Genomic DNA, 6,819 nt, shown 5'->3' with positions numbered 1-6,819 from the left:
ACTGCTCCCTTGCCCTTGCAAAGCTTCTAATTGTGATTTTAAGGCAGAAACGTTAACAATTTTTCCGGCTCTCACAAAATCATCATACTCTTCGAGTTTATTCACAATCGTAGCAAATGAACACCCAGTCATACGGAAAATTTCTTCGAAGTATGGAGGATCATGCGCCTTTATGAAAGTGCGAATGATTTCATCTTCGGTCATCGGAGGCTCAACCTTGGCAGCTATCTTCCTCCATCTTTTGGCGTATGTCTTATGATCTTCAGATGGTCGCCTCTTCGTGCATTCCAAAGTAGTTCTGGTCGGTGCTAACTCACAGTTATACTCGTATTGTCTGATAAAGGCGTTGGACAGATCAAGCCAAGTCTTCACCTCCTCTGGCTTTAAGTTTGAATACCAATCAAGGGCGTCACCTTCTAGACTCTCCGGAAATAACCTTAATGGCAAGTTTTCATCATCCACCGGTCTGCCCAACTTGTTGGCAAACAAACGCAAGTGCTTCTTAGGATTGCCCGTACCATCATATTTATTGAACTTCGGGGTCTTGAATCCCACGGGCAGCTGCACATTTGGAAACAGGCACAGATCATCGTAGTCTAACACCCCTTGTCTGCTTAAACCCTGGCTTTTCCTGATGAACTCATCGAAACGATCCAACCGCTTAAGTAGCTTCATATCAACCGGGGCAGACGACTCTCCCACTTCCGGCTTGGTTTGAACAGTGTGCTCCGGCACCACAGGCTCTGCGGTAGGCTGATAAAAAGCTTGCGGATCTGGAGGCATGTTTAGACCACCTTGACCACCTTGAGGCTGAAATCCTTGCCCATAGGGAGGATAGAACGGAGGATTTTGAGTGTAAGTATACTGCGGGTTGAAAACTCCCTCAAAAGTGGTTTGAATTGGAGGAATGACAAATGGTTCGGATTCCGGTTGCCTGATGGACGGAGGCTCGGGCTGCACTCCGCTACTAATGAGCTCGTCGATCAACTTCTTTTGGGCGGCCATTTTAGACGCTATTTCCCCAAATTTGATGAGTAATTCAGTCAACTGAACCCCGGGACTTGTGGTTTCCGGTTGGGTAGTTGCAGCGGTCTTATCAGACGACTCTGGCTGAGTATTCATGTCTACACGATTCCTTTGGGCTCGACTTCGGGATCGCGTTATGATGGGGCTTCGTCGAGAAGCTATGTTTAAATGTTACCTGTAAATACGAAATGGCGTGCTTTTAGATTTAGCCCTGGCTTAACCTTTTTTAACAAAAATAAAACAAAGAAAAAGAAAAAGACAAGAGTTAGTAGATGTTCCAAAAATTCGGATGCATGTCCTACGGGGGGACCCTTTTTGTGCCAAGGGTAGGCCTAGCATGATGCAACACCTTCGAAATGGGACCCGTACAGACCTGTTTTTGACAACAATTCCAAATAAGTGCAAAAGAGAAATCGCTTTCATTGATAAACTTGCCAACATTTACATCATGTCACGAAGACGATTCCGTACAAGATTGCCAAAACTTCTGAACCTATCTAATACAGAGTCCTTTGTTTCCCTAGCATATGGAATTCTAACACGTTCAGTTTGGTCATATAATTCTCCGCAGTTCCTTTTCAGCTCTTGACGCTTTTCTCGTTTGTTTTCATACAATTGCTTGTTTTGCTCTGCTATCCCTTTGTATGTTTCGACAGACTTACTTAATTGCAGAATTTCCTTATCCTTTGCTTCGACAATGGCTTTCAACCTTTTCACCTCCTCAGCTGGCTCATCTTGTGTTTCTTGTGTGGCGGACCTTCTCACCCAGTCTTCGTATTGCGGAGTGGTCAATCCCCTTTGTTTGAGTTCCGGAACGTACTTGACGCGTTCGTCGTCGGACAACGTCTCCCAGGCCTCATTAATAAGGGTCTTCATCGGAATTTCTTTCGGGCATATCCCTTTGTCGAAAATGATGATAAATGTAGTCAGATCAACTGCAGATGGCACATCTTGGACCCGCCCTAATTGTCGGAGAAACCTCCTCGGATTGTATGCCATGATACCCTAAGTACCCAATAAAGGAACGAAATCGGATGCCTTGGTGCGAAGAACAGGTTTGACACAATTGGTCCAATCCAATACCCATCTAACATTTTGGTTGGTCACATTCGTCAAGAAGTCCACAAACTCGGATGCATTACACGGCAAACTACTGCTATTAATCCTCTTGTGATGTGTGATTACCCAGTTATATCCGGCCATTGGTAGACTTTCGGGAATAGACGGTCGTCTCATGAAGTGTTTCATCCCCCATACATGTAAGATCAAATTTGAACCACAAAAGAACTTTTCCCCTCTCTGACAGGTAGTGCAAGCCACGAAGATGTCGGCCAAAATAGTTGGAACAATAGAACACTGTTTATCTTTTATTCCTAGAAACAAGTCATACAAGATTTTAGTGAGCTTAAAGGCTATCTTTTTGTCTTTCCTAGGGAAAAAATAGGTTCCAGCCATGACCAATCCATACACCCAAACTCTCTTTCGTTCCCATATTTCCTTGGAAGTAAACGAGAAATCTCCCCGGTGCCTTTCAAAACCATCTCTTAATGCGAATCGATCAAATAAGAACTTTACCTCTATATTTTGGTCCGACCCTTGAATTACTGATTCCTTTAACCCGGTGAAACGACAAAATTCGGCCTTGTTAGACACTAGTGGAAATATCACGGCAGTTCCCTGAATTGGCAAATTAAGAAATCCGGCGACCTCCTCGATTGTTATGGTCATTTCCTTTTCCCCAAGTCTAAATGAGGAACAAGTGGAATCCCATAAATGCACCAAGGCTTCCACCAAATAGCCATCGGACTTAATATCCTTGAAATCCCCAACGGGTCCTAATCGAGCGGCTACTTGGTTGATTTCACTAGGTGAAAGGAATGTGGGCCACCTTTGTACTTCCAACAGTACTACCAACATCTGTTGGACTCTACGAGGGCTCTCCATCTAGAAACAAAAATCGGTGTCAAATACCTTACCTACGGGTCCCATTTCTCCGGTTAAACATGAATTTAAACGTGCAATTCCCAAGATAGGGTTAAATACCCACGGGAATATAGGGTTGGCTTATCCCTAATGTGGGATTCCCTAAATGGCATTCCCTTTCTATGGTTTATGCATGATGCCAGTTTATTAAAGCAGTAAAATATGCAATTTGAAATGAAACATGACCTAAGGGACCCTTTATTTGCCAGGGTAAGCCTAAAATGATATGACATTATTAATTTATGAACGAAATATACCAAAAATTTTTTAAACGTGCAATATCCCATCTACACGGGTAGGCCCTAAAAGAAGGTCATGCCAGACCTCTTATTTGCTAGGGTTTGTGAATGCAATGGGGACACAAAACCAAGAAAAGTTAGTTCAGCAAGATAAATACACATAACACATTGTAACAACGAAATCAACACAAAGGAATAAAGCAATAAAAAAAAGAAAGGGGTTGGACCCCTCCCCTCGTGAATAGTGTCCCTAATAGGGTAAGGCAGACGCTATCTTAGGTAAAACTATCATGGATGCATGAGGCTGGGGCTCACTAATGCATCTAGACTCGATAGGTTTTAGGTCCCCGAGCCTTCAGACTTATAAACCAAAGGTCATTAATCCCAAGGTTCTTTTGTCGGTGGCTCGAGCGATTCCCCAGACATTGCTACGCACACGTCGTGTCACGGCCACATGTCTGAGTGAATCTATCACAAATCCTCAATCTTCGACTAAAAGCTAAAGGCTGTTAACCCAAAGCTTAAAGCGGAAAATTAAGTGACCCCTCGGATCGTGCTACGCACACGTCGTGTCACGATCACACGTCCAAGTGGGTCGCCTAAAATCCTAATGGGGTGGAGTGGCGTGACAAGCCACTAAAAGAAAAATAAAGGAGGGATAAAAATTAAAGCGTATGCACGTATGCTAGTGCTCGTTTGGAGGGGAGGGATCGAGAACCAACGCGAGGCTCTAGGGTATGTCCCTCCACCCAAATGTAATGCAAAGCGCGAGATAAAACAAGTACAACATACATAGCAACCAATCATACACACGCGAGTGAGGGAATAGTTTGATACGCGCGCGAGGCAAAAAGTCCTAAAAATGAAAAAATGGAACCCTAATATCCAAATGCTATACATAAAAAAGGTAGGAAAAGGAAAAGAATAGCTAAATCGAATGCTTGGACCCACTTAGCAAGTCCCCAGTGGAGTCGCCAACTGTCGCGCCCCACTTTTTGATGGTGTGAAATGTAGTGTGTGGGATATGTATGTGAACGTGTGTGAAAATGAAAATAAAAGGCCGTGGGACTTGAAAATGCGACGGTTTGGCCAAACAAAGTTCAAAAAGGGTTTTGAATGGAAAATGGAGTCGCCACTTGGTTAGAGTTAGGGTGTACCAAGTCACCCAAAAAGTGATTTTTTGGAAAAAAGTAAACAAACCCTTTTTAAAGAACTTTTTAGGTCTACGTAACCAAAGAAAGTGATCGGGGGTCACATTTGATAAGGGAGAAGGCAAAGGCAAAGCCTAAGGCACTCCCTTACCCTAGCCAAAGCTAGCTGCGTGACTTAGCCCTTCTTTTCCCAATTTTCCTACCCAAAATATGCGTTGCATGTTGGATATGACTAATGGATATGAAAAAGAAATGCAATCCTAAATCTAAAATGTCTCTTACGAGGCTTTTTGGTCCCAACCACATGAGTTGTGGTGGCCAATAAGGAAAGTCCTCATAGAGGTCGCGGATGATGCAAATGAAGACTCAAATATGAGTGCAAGTGTGAAAATGTAAGAAAACGTGCATGTGTGCGAATGTAAGACAAGTGCATGTGTGCAAATTGGGAAAATAAAGGTGTTTGTGTGCAAATGGATGAAAATATGATAGTAGATACATATAAGTGCAATTGGGTGCAATTTGTGAGGTAGAAAAACAAGTGACAAGAAGAAAAATGTGTGAACATGGCATTTGTATTGAGAAGGATATAAGTAGTGAGAAAATGTGGATAAAAGAGTGAGGAAGTGATATGATAAGAATGAGAGTGCATGAACCTAGAGGAATGCATCAAGTCGGGTACGGGAATGACTCCTAATTTCACGACTTTAATTTTCCCTTTGATTAGAAGGAAGAACTAGCGTGCTAAGGCTATTTTGTAGCCACACTCGCTCGTTTCCCTTATCGAAAGGGGACTCTCAAGCAAATGTACCCTATAACTAGCATGAAGATGCAAAAACCTAAAATGAAGGGGAAAGGATTGGAGGGAGCATGCCAAATGCTAAAAAATTAAGAAAAATGCTGAAATGTAGTGAAACATGCAAGTATGTACTAACGAGGGGGACGGCCTAGGGTCTAGCATTGGACTAGCCCTTTCTATGAATTCCTACTAGCGTTGGACTATTGGAACTACGGACGATGAGCCACAACTAGCGTTGGACTAGTGTGTGACGTGCATTCATCCATCAATTCATCTATGACTATAGAAAGCAAGTAGACATGCCAATCACCTATAAACACGTAGCACAAAACACTTAGCATGCTCGACTAATGCAAGGACCTAATAAAGCAAATTAACACGTAATAACAAAAGCAAGCAATCAATCTAATGAACCTATTACATTTGCTAACTAAAACAAAAGGGGAAGGGGAAAAATGGACAAAAATGCTCGCCAGGCCCTATCTATTACAAGCCAAGAGGTGTACACATACCCCATAAATAAATAAAAGCGAGACTTAATAAAAAAGCAAAAGTAAATGAAACAAATGAAAAGTATTAAGGAAAAGCAAGGAAAGCAAAGTAGACATGCAATTCTCACTTAGCACGTTGGATCACATAGGGTCAAATAAAGTGCAAATAAAAGGGTTAGCGTGTACCTCCCTTGAAATGGTGTCCCTAATGAGGCGAAATTACTAATTTACCCTCCAAAAGAATAAAAAGGTCAAGGTACCTCTTTAATTATCAAATAATTACGTGAAATAAAAATTAAATATGAAAAATGAAAGTTAAACACTAAGTGGAGTCAACTAAAGTATTTACATAAACAAACCAACCATATACAAGAAACTAAAGCAAGAGGGACTTAATTAAAATAATTAAAATTTTTTGAAAGGGTCTAAAATAAAATACTAAAATTGATGGCTTAAGATGTGACCTATTAAAATCAAATGCTATAATCTTCATAAAAGATGAATAGAAATCTATTTGTCCAAATTAAACATCAAAATTATCCAAAATGTGATTAAGACACAAATCCAAGCTAAAAATCTATCAGAACTTGTTGAACCTCAAAATTCATCCTAAAACTTCACTAAATGTTTTACCCAAAATCATATCAAAGCATACCAAGAGCAATTAAAATTCTAGAATGACAAAATTGATTGGATTATTCAACTAATTGGGCCATAGTAACATTAAATAGAAATTAAGGGGTTAAAAGCAACTTTTCTTTTTGATTGGCATGCAAACTACGTAGAAGAAGCTTCCCTTAACAGCATTTCGCATGCAATTTCTTTCTGCAACTACATTTCGGATCATTTGCATGCAATCTCCTTTCCATCGTAAAACAACTAATCCCCTCCAAACATCAAAGCTTTTATTCCAAGTAACAAAACACAGAATTTTAACATCCCAAACAAGCAAACAGAATGCAATCACAAGAATGCAAACCTCTTAGCAGATTATGGAACCAGCATAAAGAAAACAGCAGGCGAGCCAAATAATAACAAACAGCAACATTTTCTTCGTAAACTTGGAGAAATGGAAACTAACATGATGACGCAATTACAAACCAAACAGCAAGCTTCGATACTAACTAATGCAA

The sequence above is a fragment of the Coffea eugenioides genome, unplaced genomic scaffold, assembly GCF_003713205.1.
Source record: "Coffea eugenioides isolate CCC68of unplaced genomic scaffold, Ceug_1.0 ScVebR1_80;HRSCAF=406, whole genome shotgun sequence".
In the NCBI taxonomy this organism is placed as follows: Eukaryota; Viridiplantae; Streptophyta; class Magnoliopsida; order Gentianales; family Rubiaceae; genus Coffea; species Coffea eugenioides.
This window is presented reverse-complemented; position numbering follows the sequence as displayed.